Source organism: Sceloporus undulatus, chromosome 4 (genome assembly GCF_019175285.1).
Source record: "Sceloporus undulatus isolate JIND9_A2432 ecotype Alabama chromosome 4, SceUnd_v1.1, whole genome shotgun sequence".
In the NCBI taxonomy this organism is placed as follows: Eukaryota; Metazoa; Chordata; class Lepidosauria; order Squamata; family Phrynosomatidae; genus Sceloporus; species Sceloporus undulatus.
In genome coordinates this window covers 87,527,289-87,548,997 of record NC_056525.1, presented here as the reverse complement: position 1 = coordinate 87,548,997, position 21,709 = coordinate 87,527,289, and the positions used below count along the sequence as shown (strand labels likewise).

General features: G+C 39.3%; 1 long non-coding RNA gene across 1 annotated transcript in view; it reads left to right on the top strand.

Moving 5' to 3' along the window:
• The window catches only part of LOC121928500, a 108,188-nt gene that overhangs the window by 53,429 nt on the left and 33,050 nt on the right, over positions 1 to 21,709 (top strand). The window contains exon 3 of the long non-coding RNA XR_006103514.1: positions 536 to 705. This is a non-coding gene — a long non-coding RNA (uncharacterized LOC121928500). The remainder of the gene's footprint in view (positions 1 to 535; positions 706 to 21,709) is intronic.

Here is a 21,709-nt window from a genome sequence, read left to right as displayed (position 1 = left end):
CATAAGCCAACAATACACTATGGCTTTTAATTGCAATTTACAACTGACTAACAAGCCATGGGTTGTTTCTGGGAGAATGGGTGGACACAAAAATTACTCAGAATTCAACAGACTACAGTTTGGCTTACTATTATATGCAAATCCCACTGCTGGGTAGTACTCTTATGGTCTACCAATTTGTTCATATTTGTTTATATTTCAGAAGCCCCTCCCCCCACACACACACATTCACATTAGTTTAGTGAGAACAGGGGTGTTGTTTTCAGAAACGTGTCTACAAAAGATTTGACAAGAAGGAAGGCAGGAAGGAAGAAAGAAGGAGAAAGAAAGAAAGAAAGAAAGAAAGAAAGAAAAGCTTTTAGGAAATGATATGTATATGGCCAGCAGTTAACAGAAAGCACACTTCTTTCCAGACTGGAGACTGTGTTTCTCTTTATGCTCTTGTACAGTTCTTTGGGGAGTAAAGTTAAAACTCTTGGCCGCCAATACTCTATAACATGTGTCATACAGCATATGGTCTCTTGTCCCATTTCAGTGCCAGCATACTGAATCACAGCCAGTGTAAATGAAACAATGCATCAGCCAGACCATTAACCTTTGCTCGTACATACTCGGCTCTGAAGTGGATATTATTTATCAAGCGGTGTGCAGGGAAGCATCCTTAGCAGACCTGATTAATATGTCCAATGGCACTACACTAAGTAGGTGAGTTGTACCATATATAACATACTAAAGAATTTTCAACTGACTAAGCCAGCTAATACTGTCTGCTTGAAATCTTAAATAATATAAATCAGTACAACAGCAATAGCAATTCCAGACTCACTAAATTATATTCTAAATTGTGTGTGTGTGTATGTGTATGTGTGTAAAGCTCGACTCCCCCTCCCCCCATCCCAGTATACAAAGTTAGGCCACTTCTGCAAACACCTTTCCCCCCCTGTATCCATTACTGGCACATTGTGCACCAGAGTCTTGAAAAATTAACTTTTCATTCCTCAAAGTACCCCATGGAAGCTTCTGAGCTTTACAGTCAGCTAAATTCATCAAAGTTGTTCTTGCTGTTATTTCTATTCTATCTTTTCCCCAGATCAAGACTCAAAGCAGCTTATAACAATTAAAAGTGACATAGTTAAAAATCTACAAAAAATAAAAGTTAAAGCAAGATACACACACTAGCACACCAATTAGCAATATCCAGCACATTGTGTAAGTCAGGTCTTACATAGTCACTCATTAAATTCCTAAAATAATAAGAAAAAATCTTTACTTGTTTGCAAAAAGAAAATAGGGAGGATGGCAATCTAATTTCTCTGGGAATTGGAAGGGAACACCCCTTCTAACTAAAGTACATTTGATGCTTGATACACTTGAACCTTTTTGAGCTGATGATACCGACTCAAAACCTGCTGCAAACAGCAAACATCTGGGCACAATGCCTGTAAGCTATAACTTAGTGTGCCATGTTGTTTCTAATGATCTTTTAGGTCTGCATACAGAGCTTGGAAAAGTTAGATTTTTGGACTGTAGCTTCCATAATTTCAAAGCAAGAATGGCCAATCAATATGGTACCCTCTGGGATGCCCTTCCCTGGGAGTCTAGGCTGGCCCCCTCCCTGCTGGCCTGTTGCCACCAAGTAAAAATATTTTTATGCCGGCAGGCTTTCTGTACTTAATGCATAGCAGGGTGGTTTTATGGGGTTTTAGTCTGTTTTTGATATGAGTATATTTTATCTGATTTTATATTATATTTTATATTGTGTATTTTATGTGATTTTATATCTAAATATTTTAATTGTTTGAATTTTATAATAATTTTAAAGGTTTTATCTGTGAGCCACCTTGGGTCCCTCTGGGGAGAAAGACAGGATATAAATGAAATAAATAAGTAAAATAAATAAATTAGTATAGGAAAAGGAGTTTGGTCAGAAAATTAGAGTGGAGGAGCTGTATGCACATAGATACACACAAATGAATGTGTGTACGTAATCTTTATCCACTCATTCTGTACATGTGTTGAATCAAGAGGCAAAGAGGGGAGCATGTTAGTTGTCTCTCTCCACCTCCTGTTCTCTTCACCTACATGTGCACATTCTCTACATAATTAGGGAGAAAGAAAAGGAGGAGGGCTCTGATCACATAGAAACTATCCATTCATACATAGGGACACTTTCCTGTAGATTCTCTAAATGAGAGAAGTGGTGAAACTGGAGATAGAAGGGCATGACGGGGCATGGCTATACAGAGTGACTTCACAAGCCTTTCACGAGCTCTTTTAGTAGAGCTTGAGTATACCATTCTCAAACCAGTACATAACTTGGTACTCACATTGCTAAGATCAGGTGTTCACATTACTCATACAATGAGGGAGAGGAAGAATTGACATAGTAGTTCCACCCCTTCCATCACTTACCTCCTTGCCCTTCATACGGCTATGGCAATTGTTATCAAAGGAAGCCTTTTCTAGTAGTGTATGTTCCCTGTGAGTGATTGTATAAGCATAATTTGAATGCCATAAACAGAACTATTGATATTTCACTGTTCTTTTAATTTTGATTGAGATAGGAGATATCGAGCAGATTGACTCTATAGAAAAGTTCATACTGTTTTGCTGTTGTAATGCAACTGCTGTAATTCCAAGAATCTTGGCTAAAACATGTCTTGTCCACAATTTTCATTGTGAAAGAAGAGCTTGAAAATCTACACACTGAAGTGCTGCACAAAATGGAAAATGGTCTCTTGTACATCTCAGAATATTTGATTCTGAGGACTTCCTGCTGCCCTTACATCTCATCCCTTTTCACACTCTAATGTTTGTTATGGAAAGTTCTTGTCTCTCCTCCTATGTGAATTTGGAACTTATTCATCTTACTACAGTGCATAATTCTTCCCTTTATATATAACATTGTAGAATATACAGTATTTGTGTATATCTGCTTTTCATCCATTTCATAGTGAATCACATTATTCAGCCATTTTTCAAAGGATTCAGCTCATTATGTTTGAATGACTTTAAATGGCAAAGAATCAACCTAGATCTTTATTTAGCCAAACTAATTAATAATCTTCTTGTGCCCCATGTGGAATTTGGCTATAACTGCAGGAACCATTGAATCATTGTAAAGATTGGCAAAGGCCTAACTGAATGACGGCAATCATTCTCCATTAGATGAATGAATGAAACCATACTTTGGTTTCTCTTCAGATCGTATAAATCTCTATTAGATTATAACGATTTTTTATCATATATAGATGGCAACACCATAAAGGAGACCAAGAGTTGTGTGTACATTATAAAAAGTATAACTGAGAACATTAAATTCGAGGATGATCGAGGTCATATGTTCTTATTCTTTTAGCTGAATTTATTATGCTGTCATATAGGAAATTAAAGTTTAGGATACATCCTTATTCCAACCAGCAGCAACTTCCTTAGAACTGGTTGACTGATTTCCTTTGAACTGGAGAAACCACAGATGGTCCATGGATCTTCTGAATGTACAGCATATGATCTGCTACAGAGACAGCTCCTCCCTCCTTCCCTCCCTGCCTGCCTGCCTGCATTCCATAGTCTGGGGAGTTTATTGCATTGGCTTTGCTCCTGCAATAGATGTGGGATGTAACTTTAAGAAAACAAATCTTATTGCATTTCCCCTTTGCTATGGAGCACACACCCCATTTGTAACCTGGGCTTTTCTGGGCTCCTCTACATCTTTTCAAGAACAGGATTTTCCCATTCTTGAAAAGATGCAGCAGAAGCCTGGGTTGCAAACAGGCTGAATACTCCCTGGCAACAGGGAAATGTGATAAGATCCACCTTCTTAAAGTTACATCCCACATCTATCACGGGAGCAAAGCCAATATGATAAACTCAATGGCATTTGACACTATAGATCAGGGGTAGGCAACCTGCGGCCCGCGGGCCGGATGAGGCCCGGCAAGGCCTTGGGATCGGCTCCAGCCTGGTCCTGCCGCTGAAGCCTTTGGCCTCTCGCGTGAGGGCGTGGGGCCTTTGGCCTATCAGGAGGAGGTGGGCAAGGGGGGCCAAGCGGCGGGCAAGGGGGGCAAGCGGCAGGCAAAGGGGGCAATTGTCTATAGAAGCCTGAGAAACATGCATTTATATTAACATTTTTTTAAAAATCAGCAAATTTTTTCGCGTGTCCTCCATTTTTACAAAAGGTGTCCTCCATCTGAAAATTTTGTCCTACATTTGTCTCGGTTTATTTATTTATTTATTTTAAAAATTATTTAATTATTTATTTTTTGGCTTCGGACCCCCCCAGCTGTCTGAGGGTCAGCAGTCCGGCCCCCAGCTCAAAAAGTTTGCCTACCCCTGCTATAGATCATGATATCCTCTTGAATCATCTGAGAAGGTTAGGAATAGGAGGCACTGTGCTTCAATGGTTCCGTTCCTTCCTCTTGGGCAGATTCCAGGGGGTGGTGCTTGGGGACAGTTGCTCAGCAAGGAAGGAGCTTAATTGTGGTGTCCCACAAGGTGCCATCCTGTCCCCGATGCTTTTTAATATTTACATGAAGCCGCTGGGAGAGATCATACAGAGGCATGGGGCAGGGTATTATCAGTACGTTGATGACACCAGATATATTTCTCCATGTCTCAGTCTTCAGCTTTGACTTCAGATGGTGTCTCATCTCTCAATGATTGTTTTAAAGTGGTATTGGATTGGATGAGGGAAAACAAATTGAAGTTGAATCCAGACAAAACGGAGGTACTTACGATATTGGCTCCGAACCCAGGCATCAGGATACAACCTCTTGCCCTGGAAGGGGTAACACTCTCCTCAAAGGACTGTGTTTGCAGTCTGGGGGTGCTCCTAGATTCATCGCTTCATGTGACAAATCAGGTGAATGCCTGTTATCAGCTTCGACTGATACGCCAGCTGTGCCCTTTCCTGGAAGTCAGGGACCTTGAGACTGTAGTACATGCACTGATAACCTCACGCCTTGATTTCTGCAATGCACTCTACATGGGACTACCCTCGTTCTTGGTCCAGAAACTTCAATTAGTTCAGAACATGGCAGCCAGACTGGTCTCTGGTACACCCAGAAGAGACCATATAACACTGATCCTAAGATCACTCCACTGGCTGCCCATCAGCTTCTGGGCCCAGTACAAGGTGTTGGTTATTACCTTTAAAGCCCTAAATGGCTTCGGTCCAACCTATCTTCAGGACCACCTTCTATTATAATCCTCCCTGCATGCTTAGATCCTCGGGGAAAAAACTTGTTACAGCCTTGTAAAATAAGGCTGTCCAGAGGACCTTTTCAGCTATTGCCCCCAGATTGTGGAATGGCTTGCTGAATGAGATCCGTCATATTACCACCCTAAATAGCTTTAAAAAAAACCTATAAAGACAGATCTCTTTCGGCAGGCCTTTCCTGAATAGTCCCTTGGCCATCAGAAGGAAAATCAAATTGCTGACCTCTGACCTCACCACAGTTTATTGAATTGTTTTTAAAGTATGTTTTATGTTTTAAATTCCTCATTGTTTAATTGTATTTTAAGGGTGGGTGGGTTGGGGCTTTGGACTGTATATTTTAACCTTGTAAGCCGCTCCGATTGCATTTTGTAGAGAGGTGGGATATAAATAAATTTTAATATTATTATTATTAGTAGTAATTAATTATTTAAAGAAAGGTATTCTCTGCTGTTTTATATAGTTCCCTAGGGGTATGAATATGACCACTGGTAGAAAAAGAAGCGCATGATGCAGCTGTAGGAGCAGTGATTTCCCCTGTATTCCTGGAGGTCCAACATTAGCTCTCTTTGGTACTGTTTTAACAACGCAGCATAAAAATGGAAGAGTTACTGAGAAACTTAGCCATGGTAGCTTCTATATATGCATTTTATGTGTGCACCACCATAACAGGTTGATGAATTTGCTTTAGGTTCTGCAGTGCTATTGGTTTTATCTAGGAATGAAAGGACCCTGATGATAGTATGTTAGCTGCCCACTTTTATTATTCATGAACTCTGTGTCCTCCAGCACAAAATGTGAACAGTAAAACAATGTGATGTGGGAAGATAAACAACAAGAACACTGGATAAATAGAAATTACTTCCTGACTCACAGGTCATCCGTGAGATAATCTACAAATTAAATTGGACAACCTAAAACATGATAAGAAAAAACATGGCCCAGTCTTGATGTGTTTTCGTCTCAGCAGTGTTAAACAGTTTAAGTCCCAGGTGTCTCTCCTGGGAACTTCTATCTGTGTATCCAATTGAAGTATAGGTCAGCAAGTCCAAATTTAAGCAAGAAACCAGGTGGCTAAAGGAAAAATTCTGTTCGTTCTAGGATCCAAGCTATTCAATTGTTTGCTGAAAAGACTCATACCCTAAAATTGGCTTTGTTGTGTCCCTTTTTGAAAGGATGTGTGCTGGTGAATTGTCTTAAGACATATCCAGCATTTACCTACCATGTTCCCTCTTCTTGTAATCTGCCTTTAACATTATGAATGAGTCCACATTCCCAAGACCTTTGCTATTTTACTTGCATTACACTGCTTCTATGGATGGCCAGATAAGGTATAATCCCCGAATATCTCCCATGGCTGTACTTAGATGATTGGTGGCTCTTGTGTCAGTGGCCTGGCAAATCCAGGCCAGTTGAGTTTTAATCCAACCTTTAAAGAAGTTATCCAAAGTGTTGAACCTATTGTGTGCATACATTGGACAACTCTTTTAAGTCACTAAACACGACACTATTTAGTCAATGTCCATTCGAGTGTTGCCTAGCCATCCTTTTTCACAGCAAAACCAACTGAAAAGGGAGTGGGGAAAAATTGCTGTTCCCTGGCATGTATGCGTGCACTCTTCTCACACAATGAGAGTTGGAAGCGCTGAAGGAGAGGGAAAGGGATCTGCTACAGGGTGATGGTGGTGAGCTGGTGAAGATCTCTCTCTCTCTCTCTCTCTCTCTCTCTCTCTCTAACACACACACACACACACACACACACACACACCCTCCTCCTCCTCATCTACCTGGCGGTCTCAGCAAAATGGGAGGGCCGTGGGACACAGCAGCTCCACCAAGCCTGACAGCCCAAACCACCCTGCCTGGCCATGCCAAATGTTTAGTCTTACCTCCCTCCCCATGGTTGGGATGTGCAACCCTAAGGAGAGAGTGGAAAGTGAGAGGGCATCTGAAGGAGAAGTGTCAGCAGGTGTCCTGTCCTCACACTGCATTAGCTGACAGGGTGCCAGGAGTCCAGTAGCCAAAGAAATAAGCAGCATCCAATGTCAATCAGTCCAAAGGTCAGGAACCATAAATTTTATGCACAGTTCACAGAAAACAAGGTCATGGAACAGTCCAGGGTTGCAAATCATAGTCAGGTCTCCCTGTAAACACAGGCTTCAGAAAGAAATGCAGTTGTTTCCAATAACTGGGAGGGGGAAAGCCCATGTCTTATAAAGCATGTTGATCCTGCCTCACCCTCCTTGCAGCCCCTATTGTGTGTGTGTGTGTGAGTGAGGGGGCACCTCTCTGCTGTATCTGTGAAGCCTCTCACTTCACCTACAGGGGAAGAGCTGAGTCTGATCTAGATGCTGATGCTTTATCCTTCCTTGAAGTGTTATCTCTTCTAACTCCTTCTCCTCTGGATCACGTAGGTGGCTATCAGACTGAATTGGAGGAGGGCCCAGTCAGTTGTGGTATGTCAGTTTCACCTACAGAGTCTGAATTGTTGGGGCTTCTGGGTGGATCTGCTTCATCTTCACAACCCAAATTCTCAAATCCTCCTGTCTTATCCCAGCTGACAGGCACACTGCTGCCCTTACTTTCCTCCCACTGCCCTACTCTGCAGTTTCTTCTGCAGAAGAAGAGGAGTTTGGAGTTCTGCCACTTCTGTCATCATGGTGGCATCTCCATTTCGTAGTCTGGCCAGCAGCCTGGCCAGACCTGGAAGGGGCTGCAACAGAAGAATGGAACAGGTGCACAGCTGCTGACCTCGCTCCTCCCTGCATTGGAGTAGCCATATGACAAGCAATGCAGTCCCTGCCAACCTTTCCCTTGGTTCCTATCATGTGGGAACTCTGCTGCAGGAATGAGCCAAGCTTTCATGGACCCTTTATCGATCTATAGGGAGAGGCAAGATGATAATAATAATAATAATAATTATTATTATGGGGATATTGCAGTTCCCTGGGGGTCCATGGACCACAGCATAGAAATTGCTGTCTTAGACTGCTGTTCATTTCCTATTGCTATCTTTTGTAGACTTTGTCCACATTGGAAGCAAAGCTTCTGATCATGCTCAGACTCAACCAGTTCTGTTTCCCATAACTTTGTGCTTAGCTCTACAAGCTTTCCCTTGCCACTTCTCCAGCATATTCTCACCCCCTTACTGAAAAGTCCAGACTCCTGCCTGTTTTCTGTCATTCTGTCACTGTCATTAGGAATAGTCTTCTCCACTTCTAGGGTTGAAATGCTGATTATCATTTCCTTCCTGTAAATGTTCTGTAAAAGGTTTATGGTATTTCATGTGTTTCAAGCTTAATCTTTGTTAGCTTTCTTGAGCTTCTTTGAACTACCATACTGCATATCCGTTTCTGGGTGTTCTTTGCCACTGCCCATCATCCTGGCATTTCCATGTCTGTTGACTATACATCTACAAATGTGTACAGATAAACAGTCATGTGAGATTCAGGATCCAAAGTAACAGAAGACAACTGCATATAGACACTGTAAGAAACAAGTTTTTAAAAATTAGTTTCAAATTTGTTCACCTATTTAAAAGTCTATCAGCACAGATTCCATCCATCTTTGAATATTTTCTTTGTGTTAGCTCTTGTTTCCTTTTCAGTTACACGTTTGAATGTGTCATGAAACTTATGTTCAGTATTTTTCACACCTCAGTCCCACTCTTGGGTTTAATTAGTGTGTCTTTCCCTTTTTTTGAAAAAAACAAACCCTAGCCTACTGGCTTATGTCCAGACAGCATGCTTCTCCTTTTAAAATGTACTATGTGACTGAGAATGATGAATTGGAGGAAAGTAGGGGGTGGGGGAGGAAATGAAACCATGCCGTGTTTATTATTTTGTAGAAACACTTCTATTTGACTCTTCATCATATGAGATCTGGTTGACATCTTGCCATAGTTATGGATATTTCCATTGGCTGTCTTCTAAAGTGTAATTGTTTAGTATAAACCAATACACTGAATTATACCACAAACCTCCACAACAAGCTGTATGAACACCGTCTATGAGGAATGAAAAGAAAGTATGAAAAACAGTGAGCATGTAAGATACATATTTTTGGGCTATGAGTGAAATGGCCCTCTATTTTCTATTGATCTAAATTCATGTTCTGCCTGTTGTGTTGCTGTGTCATACAATGCTTATATTATCTAGATAGATCATGCTTCTCATCATCCCAGTTGGCTCTGCGGGTCAGTATGGAACTGAATACTTCCTGCCGGGAACCTTTATTAGACACGATGGAAAGATAGATGGACCCTTTGGCCCAGCTGACCAAATTCTGTCCTTTGACCATAGGAGTCACAATATACACCTAGCCTTCAGTAAATCTAACTAAAGAGATAAAATTTCTAAAAATCTAGAAGCCATGAAAATGCCATTTTTTCCTAAAACTTTATTTTCCAGAAAAAATGGAAACTTTTGAAAAAACTGGGGAAAAACCTTATATTATTACCTTTATGTGAGATCCAGTGTGATGTAGTGGTTTGAGTATTGGACTATGACTCTGGAGACCAGGGTTCAAATCCCTGCTCATCTGTGGAAACCCACTGGGTGACTTTGGGCAAATCACACTCTCTCAGCTTCAGAAGAAAATAAAGGCAAACCCCCTCTGAATAAATCTTGCCAAGGAAACTCTGTGATAGGGTCACCTTAGAGTTCCCATGGGTTGGAAATCACTTGAAGGCACACCACAACAACCTTACCTTGTACAGAATGAAGTCACTTTGTTACTTCAGAAAATAAAGTAGTTTCTATATAACTTGTGTTTGTTATAAAATCATCATGCCTGATGTAGTAACAGTATAGTTTACAATGTTTATTCAGAATATAATTATTACTTGAACTTATTTTTAAAATTTTTGACTGGCATCCTGTTGGGTAATCCAAACTAGAGCAGACCCATTCAATCAATTCTTCAATGGTGAATTGCTATGGAGGTAAAATCCATCGATTAAAGGGATCTTCTTTAATCTGGACTAATAACAGGATTTAGGCTTTTTTTTGTTTTTGTTTTTGTTACAATGGAACTACAAGGTCAAGAAGTGTATGGGATCTCCTTGATTTTGCCAGTCTAAAGATAAGGCAATTCCCCACCTCCAACCCTGCAATAAAAAGAGAAGAATCTAAGAAAGCAAATTACATTTTATCCATTGGTTCTCCACAGTTTCAAAGATTCATAATATACTCATTTCCCTAAAAGAAATGAGAAAAAGCAATCAAGACCAGGAATTGTAATGATCTGATACTATATCTAGCTTTACTTAAAAGTCTTCTTTTTACTTAGTTTTTACAAATGATTTTGAGGCAGTAAATATGTTAACATCTTGTCTTAAACATTATAGCCATCATTGATCATTCCAAAAGAAAATATTGCAAGTCAACCCCCCCCCCCATTTTCAGGGAGGAAATGATGCAGGACAAATAAATTCCCCATTTTTTTCCAGGCCTCCACATCTCTACATATTAAGTAGGATCAAAATCCTTTCATTATTTTTACCTGTTGAAAACCACACTACCTTCATTTGCATGAGACACTTTTCCAATGATGGTATTTGCATGTATGTATCACATGCTGAGCTGAGATCTCAGCCACACTTCGCCTCCAACATTGTGCACTTTCAAAAATTCACATTATGTAAATAGGTTTAAAAATGACATAAAACTGCTGGATCAAAAATCAGCAGTAATACTTAGTGAAACTTCTTTGAAGGGGTTCCAGTTTCAGTGACAAAAGTAACCCAGAAGTCTATATTTGCACACTAGCTCCCCATATGTTGTGATTCTTAGACTCAAGTCCATACGGATAACAGAAATCAGTGTCAGCAGGAGCCAGAGGGAACAAGGCACGAGGTTCTGATTTGTAAATATCACTGGATCACTCTGAAGTAGTCTCATTCCTAGCTTTGCCTCAAGGACTATTTGAAGGGCTAATTCTGTTCTACTTCTCTCCATTTTCAGCTTTTTAGCATAATTAATTTGATCAGTCCAGTGAAAAGAAGGCTTCTTTCCTTAATGGTGAAGCAATCTGATTTCTTTGGCCCTAATTTCTAAGCTACTGAAATGTCCAGTTTCACAAGGGTTAACCACCCATCTTTTCCTTACCCTATTCCACCCCTCTTTTTTTTCTTCTCCCAACTTTGAGTAAATTTCTTTCTGTATAGTCTTTTTCTTCCTACACCATGGTGCTTATTCTCCTCTGTTCACTCTCGTCCCACTTACCATGGAGCAAACCCCTCCCACCCCCCGCCTTTAACTTTCTATATTGGTGCAGAGAGAAATACCATATGGTATAGCCCATACATTCTCTGGAAATCTGAATATATCTGTCCTATCTGCAAGTACATCTCAAAAGAAGATTAGCACTCTCCCTCTCTCCACCTACTCCTTCTCTTCTCTCCCCCCTTCTTTTTTTCCTCATCAGTCTTTCCATCTCAATAGCCCAGTCCTCATTCAGCTTTCCCTCCAGTTCATTGTCATCTCCACTTCCTCACAAAGCAACAGGACATACTGTTTCTTCTTCTCTAAAGGTTCAAATAGTTTAGATTACATGGAGCTCAGTAGGGGCCCTTTGGAGAAATGAATGTGCCAGCCGGCTGGGATACCCTGATTTTTAATACCATCATCCATTTAGTGAGTAAAGATGGTACTGCAGGCCACAGAACAATTTGAATTTACTGAAATAAATCAATCCATTGCAAAGGGAACCCCAAGACACACACCATTAGCATCCAATTAGCATCCATACCAAATTTTAAGTGTCCAGATTTCATGGCCTTGGAGCTATGATGCAGATGGACACATGATCTTAAAAGTAGAGCTTTTTATAAAAGCCTGCCTGTACAGTGATGATGCTGTGGTACTCGTGCTTGAAATCAAGATTTTACCTATATGATGGGCTAATGACCCATCAGTTTGATTAGTTTTCCTTTATCCAATCAATACCTTTGCTTCATTGTATTAGATAACAATTAATGTGTATATAGAAATGCACATTTACTGAAAAGCATAACACCTCAATCATTTTCCACATCATGTCATGAATCCATTTCCCAGTTTTCTCTTCAGTTCTTTTCATCTTCAGAAGCTGTAGGAGAAAATTCTCACAATCATTTTTTAATGCCACTCTCATTTCTTTGGCTAATGACGAATTTTCATCTTTTCTTACAGCATGTTGTTACTTGTCCGAAATAAATATATTGCTATAATAATTTCAAAAACTCTCTGGTGAATCTTGACTGTTCATGAGCCTTCAACAAATGTCTCAAATTTCACCCTACTTTCCATCAACAAATGGTAATTGTGAATGACTGCATTCTTATACTGGGTCTACTACATTTTATAGAAGGAGACTTTTGGAGTTGTTTGAGAAGGTGCATTTTCAGTTTATGTAATACATTTGGCCATAAATGAAAATAGTCATTAATGCTGTGGTAAAATAAAAGAAATATTTATTACCTACAAAGTTAATGAAGCACTCAGTGGGCACAATTTAAACAAAAACAAATTCCTCTAAGCCAGTGGTAATTGTCCAAGGCCCATGAGATGCCTGGAAATGTGTTTAACTGCTTTGCAGATGCTGCATCACACAGTAAAATGTGTTGCAAGGTGTTCATAGGTACCATTTATTATTTAGTCTAAGTACTTAGTCCTGGCATTTATCTACAGATTACCACATTCTGCATTCTGCATCCTTCTCAATGTCTATTTAGATGCATATGGCAGAAATTAATGCAAATATGCTTACTGAATATATCAGGTATATAACCACACATATCTCCTATTCTGGTTTCACTGATATGATATAAAATAGCAAAATCAATGTTTGTTTGGGAATTTATATATTTGTGAAATATTTTCAAGCTGTGGATAGTTAAATCCACGAATAAACAAACTGTGGATATGAAGGGCTGACTGTACTTTTATTCAAAATTGTTTAAAGCTTGACATGTTTGTGAGAGTTAGTGGCTTCCATTTTACTTGGAAAGTTTCACTGCTCTGGATTTTAGTCTGAACTTGAAATAGCTAACCAATTGGTTTAAAAAAAAACTCTTGGATGGTTCCTTTAAAGATTGGGCTAAAACCTAGAATGCATGTACCACGTGCGCAAATGGTAGCCACCATATGGTATGATATATGGTATGGCCAGGCTGCCTGGGGGAGAGGGTTTAGTTCTGGAAATCCAGTCCAAAATACAACTTTTATCAGCTCAAACCCTCACTTTAAATTGCACTCATAATGAGTTAGTAACAAATAAAAAATGACAAAAATTAATGGTATAACCTGTAATATAAGCCCCAGAAGACAATCTGGTCACTGTGTTTTACACCAGGTGTAGTTTTTGAAGGCTTTCCAAAAGGAGCTATATGTAGAATTCATTACAATAAATCAATATGAATGTGACCAAATCATGTGTGAAAATGTCAAGGAATGTATAAATAGCTGAAGAAATGCCACAGCCATCATGAGAATCCAGATCAAGTCTAGAAGCACCTATGGTTTAAAATCCAGTCTTTTATAGTGCAGCCTTATCACATAAAGAAAAGAATGTATCTCCACTCCGAGTTCATCTCACCAGCTGACAGCAATACTGTCAGCACTACTGTCCATTCTGGAATAAGCCCCAGTTCATAGGCAATGAAGATATTTCCAAATAGACATTTACATTATGGACTCTTTGACACAGAGGCGCTTACTGTTCCTAAAATGCCAGCAAAATGTTCCTGAAGGGTTCCTGAAGCGTGAAAGTGGGATAGCCGGTTGCGCTTCTTAATTGTCATTGAGGCATCCCACTTCTCTCCCGTTGTCAAATTGTTCATAGAGCAGCCATTTCTTGAATAACGGGAACTTCCGTAATTCAAGAAATGGCTGCTCCATGAACACTTTGACAATGAGTGAGAAGTGGGATGCCTCGATGACAATTAAGAAGCTCAACCGGCTATCCCACCTTTGTGCTTTGGGAATGCTTCCGGAACTTTTGTTGATGGTAATCCTCCATGTGATAAGGGCCTATGTGAGAAATGTGGGCATATACAGTCAGCCTTTCTTATACACGGATTTTTTATACACGGATTCCAGCATACATGGTTTGAAAATGTTCAAAAAAAGTATAAATTTACCTTGATGTTCCATTTTTTATTAGGGACACCATTTTGCTATGTATTATACTTAATGGGACTTGAGCATACATGGATTTTGTTATACACAGGGGATCTTGGAACCAAACCCTAGCGTATAACAAGGATCCACTGTAGATTGAATTGTTTGTGAGGCTGGCCACCTTGTAAGGTGGGTTTCAGGTACATTTATGGTCATGGCAATAGTACCAGAATCATAAATGTGAACAGCATAATTTATGAGGTGGTAAGTCTAGCTTATGACATTGTAAAAACTGAATAGGATGCCACCCAAAATCTTGATAAAAATCAATTAATGCTAATGGAATGAACGATGAGAATATTACTGTTGATTTTAAAAAAATTAACCTCCCGCTTTCTAACGATCAAATGAATTAATTTTCAAGCTTATAACTTTGTTATAAGCACTGCTAATGCAAATGAATACATGTGTAGGGATGGAAAGAATATATATTCTAAAAAACATTGAAAATTTGTGGAGAAATGTGCTTCTTAAGTGTATGGATAAGGAGGAGTCTGGACTGGTGAAAATTTTTACTTAGGAACATATTCTGCATGAAATTTGCATGTGGCTTTTTTGCACAGAAAACTGTGTTTTCTGTTTAGGAAATAATATTTCCTAAATCAATAAACTGACATATAAATATGTTTTAATTAGTTCTATACTTGTTTTATAAAATGCTTTATCTGCTTTGATTTTTAAAAAAACTTTGTATTGTATTGATATTTTATTATATAACATTTTATACAATAATTTCTGTTAGGCACCTTGAGCACCATCTGGCAAGCTGGAGTTCAAATTTAGCTAATAAAGAACTAAAAACTCACCATTGTTTCATCACAGAATGGTTTGACATAGCACATAGTACATTACCCACTTGTTTTTATTGCTAATTGAAATAAGCAATGCATCCTCCACAAAATACCAGCATGGAGAATGTGGCATTAAATTTATAGAGAAAGGGAAAGAATGGCTTAGCTGCCTTTAGGGGAAATCTGAGGCCAACAGTAGGAACTGAACATCATGTTCAAATTACAGCATTTAAATATAATTGCAGATTCTGTTAATTTGTGCCAGGATGGGCATCCTTCTATTATGTTCATGGAAGCTTCTCCTATGATTCTGTGAGTTCTATGAATTTGGTATGGTCTCCTGAAGAAAGAAGTTCAGTTTCCAGATCTTAATGTATTTTCTAATTCTGCATGTCAGTTATGCTCCAGCCAAGAGTTCAAATAAAGTTCTGAGGATCTAGAGGATGAAGCTATCTATATTAAAGCATTTTTACTTTATGTATGTAGATGGGTCAGAAGAGGTTGGCAATTTGGTCTTATTATTTTTTATGAGCCCCCTGTTATTAGATAATTTTGATGTGCGATGGAATCCTGTTCAGTAAGGAAACTGCAAAGTCCTTTTAAAAATAAATAATAAAAGCCAGCTTTTTGGAGTGAGTTCTTTTTATTTCTACACCCTAGATTCATTTGCATGCCTTTAGCAATAGCCCTGTTTATCTTACCAGTAGCCTCTCAGTCTTATGTATCTCAGGCAATTTCACTTGGGGTACTTCAACACTACACAATTATGGAGCTGTATTCTACTTTAACTGCCATGGCAACACCTTCTGGGATTCTGGGTTTGTAGATTGGTGAGGCACTAGAGCAGCTTTCTCACCGAGAACTCTAATGTCCTATAAACCACAAATCTTAGGATTTCACACAATATTGCCAATGCAGTTAAAGTAGAATATAGCACTGCAACTGTGTACTGTGAAAGAGTCCCTGGAAGCATTTAAGCACAAAACGCATTGTACAAAAGCCCAACCACATCATATTTCCTTGGCTCATATTGTGTGTGTGTGTGTGTGTGTGTTCTGGCGCAAGTCAATCCTATATTCCTTATACACACGAAGTGTCTCTGAAAAGATTACAAGCTTGTGACCAGTAGTATAGTAAACTTGGAGGTATCAGAGCAAAATCTTATCATTTCATCCTAGCAAGAAGATATTCTCTCCAAATATCTTACACACTTTTTATTTTATTATTATATTTGTGGCTACCCACATTTCTGAGAAGTAACTGGGTGAAGAAAATTTGTTCCAAGCCTGAATGAGGTGAGAAGGAGATCACTCCGCAAACATTTTAAGGTAATGATTGAGATCTACAGGGAGAAGGTTTTCTTTTTTAAAAAATAATATACAGTTTCCAGGAATGACTGTGATCTAGTGTCTGCATTTCCCAAGAACTGATTGTAGATGGTAAAGAATTTACATATGTCATTAGACACTAACTAATCTATACTAACCACTCCCAATGTGGAGATATTAAACTAGTGCCTTCCAGCTTAGTCTTCTTATACAATCAAAAGTAATTTGCGATATTGTTATTACTTTCTATCTAGCTATATATGCAGTAGCCCAATCATCTCAGTAAAACTTTATAATTTTATAGGATATAATAGAGATGACTTAACTATAGCAATGCATCTTGGAGCCATTCCCCCTCCCCCAAATTTTACCAGACATTGTCTGGTTTAATTTATTTTTATGGCTGGTTCCTTAGCTTCTGGCAAGGCAAGTATTTAAAAAAAATGAACATATGTTGCATAAAACGACAATGCATTTAAATTAGGCGAGAGTTACTTAGTTTTGACATTTGTTGCCTGCATTATTTTTTTTCCTGCAGAAAAAAAGGTTATTTCTTAGATCTTAGTTATGTTATCTACTAGATTTTATTTAAAGTTATATATTGGTGGGGGGAAAAAACACTCATGTATTGGTTCCATGCACTTCAATTGTATATGCAATTCTAATGAGGTTAGGCATGAACACCAACATCATTTCTATAGCACACACAGCTAAACTTTATGTAAAAAGTATTTTAAAAGACACAGGAGACTTGACCTGACAACTTAGAACCTCAAAATAGAATACAATAGACTGAAAGTCCCAGGGAAAAAATTAAGATGGCTATAGATGAGGAAAGGGGAGTGGTGGCTTAGTGGTTAAGATGCTGACCGAACGCAAAGGGTGCTCAACAATGGCTCCTTTTCATCCTGGAGAGAAGTTACCAGTGGGGTCCCACAGGGTTCTGTCCTGGGCCCAGTGCTATTCAACATCTTTATCAACGACTTGCTTGACAGAATTGGAAGCATTCTTATCAAATTTGCAGATGACACCAAATTAGGAGGAGTAGCTAACACTCCAGAGGACAGGATCAACATTCAAGATGACCTGAATAAACTAGAAGGTTGGGCCACAGCTAACAAAATGAACTTCAAGGGAGAAATGCAAGGTACTGCACTTAGGGCGGAAAAATAAAATGCACAGATATAGGATGGGAGACACATGGCTGAATGAGACTACGTGTGAAAGGGATCTAGGAGTCCAAGTAGACCACAAGCTGAACATGAGTGAACAGTGTGATGCGGCAGCTAAAAAGACCAATGCAATTTTAGGCTGCATCAGTAAGAGTATCGTATCTAGATCAAGGGAAGTAATAGTGCCACTCTATTCTGCTTTGGTCAGGCCCCACCTGGAATATTGTGTCCAGTTCTGGGCACCACAATTCAAAAAGGATGTTGAAAAACTGGAACGTGTCCAAAGGAGGGCAAGTAAAATGGTGAAAGGTCTAGAAACCATGTTCTATGAGGAATGACTTAAGGAACTGGGGATGTTTAGCCTGGAGAAGAGAAGGTTAAGAGGTGATATGATAGCCCTGTTTAAATACTTGAGGGGATGCCATACTGAGGAGGGAGCTGACTTGTTTTCTGCTGCTCCAGAGAGTAGGACCCGGAGCAATGGATGCAAGCTACAAGAAAAGAAATTCCACCTCAACATTAGGAAGAACTTCCTGATAGTAAGGGCTGTCCGACAGTGGAACAAACTCCCTCAGAGTGTAGTGGAGTCTCCTTCCTTGGAGGTCTTTAAACAGAGGCTAGATGGCCATCTGTCGAAGATGATTTGATTTGGATTCCTGCATGGCACGGGGTTGGACCGGATGACCCTTGCGGTCTCTTCCAACTCTATTATTCTATGATTCTATGATTCTATGAATAACTGTAACATTGGAAGATGGGCAGTTTGGGATTCCTCATTATGGACTGAACTCCCATCACTAGTCCCAGCTTCTGCCAACCTAGCAATTTGAAAGCAAGCAAAAAGTGTAAGTAAAAATATAGGTAATTTAGGTGGAAAGGTAACAGTATTCCATGCAGTCCTGCTGCCTCATGATCATGAAGTCGTCTTTGATAGCGCTAGCTCTCTTGGCTCACTAATGGAGATGAGCACTGCCCCTTACAGTCAGATACAACTAAACAATCATGCCACATGGGAAACCTTTACCTTTATTGATACATAAACAATTTTGTTCAACTACTTTGTTTGAACACAATAGCTGTCTTCAGCTTATTTGAGAACATGAACACCTACCTTATACAGAATTAAAACCATTAATTTAATATTGTGGGCACCTACCTCCCACAATCTGACGCTATACAGTTGTGCTGGATTAGAACGCTCACTTGGAAGAGGACTCATTTGGAAAGCCCCAGGCTATGGTTAATTGGTGGAATCAGTGGCATGTAGTTCTTCAGTGTCTGAGGTGAGACTTTCCTATCCCTTCTTAGAGATGACGAGGATTGATTCTAGTATCTTCTTTGTGAAAAGTGTTGAATGCTTTGTCACTGAGTTACAGATACACTGTGTGGCCAAGTGACACCTTCAGCTACTGAATGTATTACTTTGTTTAGATACAGACAATCATTATCATTGTACTGGTTTTACAAATGATTTAGAAATGCTACCAGTTCAGCCATGTAAACCTACTGGGTGACCTTGGACAAGTCACACTCTCTCAGCCTCAAAGAATGGCAATGGCAACACCCCTCCAATATTGAAAGAAAACCTCATGATAGGTCCCCCTTAGGGTTGCCATAAGTCAGAAATGACTTGAAGGTACACAATAACAACAACAGCAGCAACAACAACATGCTACAGTGGTATGGTGTACAAGTAAGCCAAAGATTCGTTTTGAATATACATATATATTTTGTTGTTCCATGCCTTCAAATAATTTCCAGATTATTTGTTCAGAGCCTTTATCTTCCTCTAAGGCTGAGTATGACTTGTCCACTGTCCACTGTCATGCAGTGGGTCTCCAGAGTCATAGCCCAACACTCAGATTATACCGCATTGACATCGAATTCATTTACAAGCAATTTGGGACCATTAATATTAATAATAATATTGAGAAAGAATTATTTTTACTGCATCCAGTTAAACATAAAGGTACAAAATAACTGGCTAAACTGAGAGACCAAGATACCTCCATATATGACATGTTGCCTATACAGAATTCACAGCCTTGATCCTACTAAACATAACTGTATTCCTTTATGGATACCTTCATTAGGCTGTTGCAGCAGAAACAATAGAGAGCAGAGAGTAGAGAGAATAGAGAGTAACTCAAAGACTAATAAATGTATCCTGGCACATTTGAGCTTAATGTAGCTATGAATATATGTTTGGGGAAGTTGCAGTTAGAAGTGAAAGAAAGGTTGCTCTCTGAAAAAAAAAATAACAATTCTTTGGACACCTAGTACATGTAGAGAGGAAACTGGAATATTGTATGGAAGTACTGAAATGTATCCAAACAGTATGTTGGTCAAGAATAATCAAACTGAAATATGTATTGTTGAAACTTCCATATTGATAGTCAAATCTTATGACTTTGTGATAAGTGTAAATGAGTTAAATGGCAGAGCCAGAGTAAGAACTTAAATAAAGGACAGAGCAGAGAACATAAACTATGGAGATTATTGCACAGGATATTTGTGTTTGGACAGATGCAGGTTGTAACTGTCTGGAACAGATCTTATCATATGACTGAAAGCCAGGGCAGTAGGCAACCCATATCGAACCTGGGCTTCTCTGGCAGCTTTTCAAGAATGGGAAAATCCCATTCATTAAAAGCTGCTGGAGAAGCCTGGGTTGGATTCGGGCTGCCTAAGGCCTGGGCTCCTGGCTGTGCAATAGGATCTGTTCCTGATGGTTACAACTCGCATCTATTCCAGCGTGGATTTCCTGTGCGATAATCTTCTTTAGGAGAACATAAATGACAGATGCAACACCGAGAAAAGCAGCTAATAGAAGACATGGGTTGTTGTTGTTGTTGTTGTTATTGTTGTGTGCCTTAAGGTTGTTTCTGACTTATTGTGAACCTAAAGCTACCTTAAGGCAAAATTTGCTCAGTAGGGGGTTGTCTTTGCCTCCTTCTGAGGCTGAGAGAATATGATTTTCCTAAGGTTACCCAGTAGGTTTCCATAGCTGAGCAGAGATTCAAACTTTAGTCTCTGAAATTAACTGCTACACCACAATGGCTAGCATGCCTTAGCCATATATTTTTTAAAAAATCATTTGTTATGATGGAACAGGATTTTATATGAGGCTGGCATAAGCCCAAAGTGAAATCAGCATAGAAAATGGCAACTCTGTCCAGTGAACAGAGAAGAGAATAGATAGAGAGACACTTACACTCTTTGTCAGTAGAACAATCAGCATTCTAGGAATTTTAGAAATTTGGAGTTTAGTAAGAGATGGGCAATAGTCTTTCCTGAAGCCTACACAATCACAAACAGTGCATTTACTCTGTATAAATAATGTAGTTTGACACAGTGTTAAATACCATGGTTCTCTCCTACAGAATCCTGCAATTTTTAGTTTTGTGATGCACCAGAACATACACAGAGTGAGAGAGTGTATGCTGGCTGGCTGTTTGCACAGACGTTAGGTTTTGGAACCATATTTATTCCTTAAAACTAGCCCCAAGTGATGGGTTATTTGGTCAGAATAACAAAAGCTGAATGCCTTTTACCAGGAATTGACAATGGGATACTAGACTGGTTAATGGCTTTAATTTTAGAGTGACAAAACAGTGACTGGATCAGGATATCCTTGAGATGGTTGAATAGGGAAGTTTGGCTGGGGACACAACAGGGAGTAGGCAGAGAGATTGGTTTACTGTTTGGGTGGGAGGAGGTCCTTTGTCTCAAGTTGAGAGAGGAAATGCAGATTACTTGAGGGAAGGAAGGAACACTTAATTCACACATTTAGATTTTATAGTCTTTTTTACCTGGATGCCTAAGGATGCCTCCACATGTCTCAAGACATATTCCTTTTTTCCCTGCGAACTTGTCCAAGTGTTCCTGAAAGGTCATCTATTTTTCTGAAGCAAACTATCTCCAGATATGAAAAATGAAAATATGAGGACCCCAAAATACAGTGCAGGGTATAAGGGGGTTGTTACACAAAGAAACAGTGGAAGGAGAAAAGTGGCCTATGTTTCGTATTTATTTTTCTTTT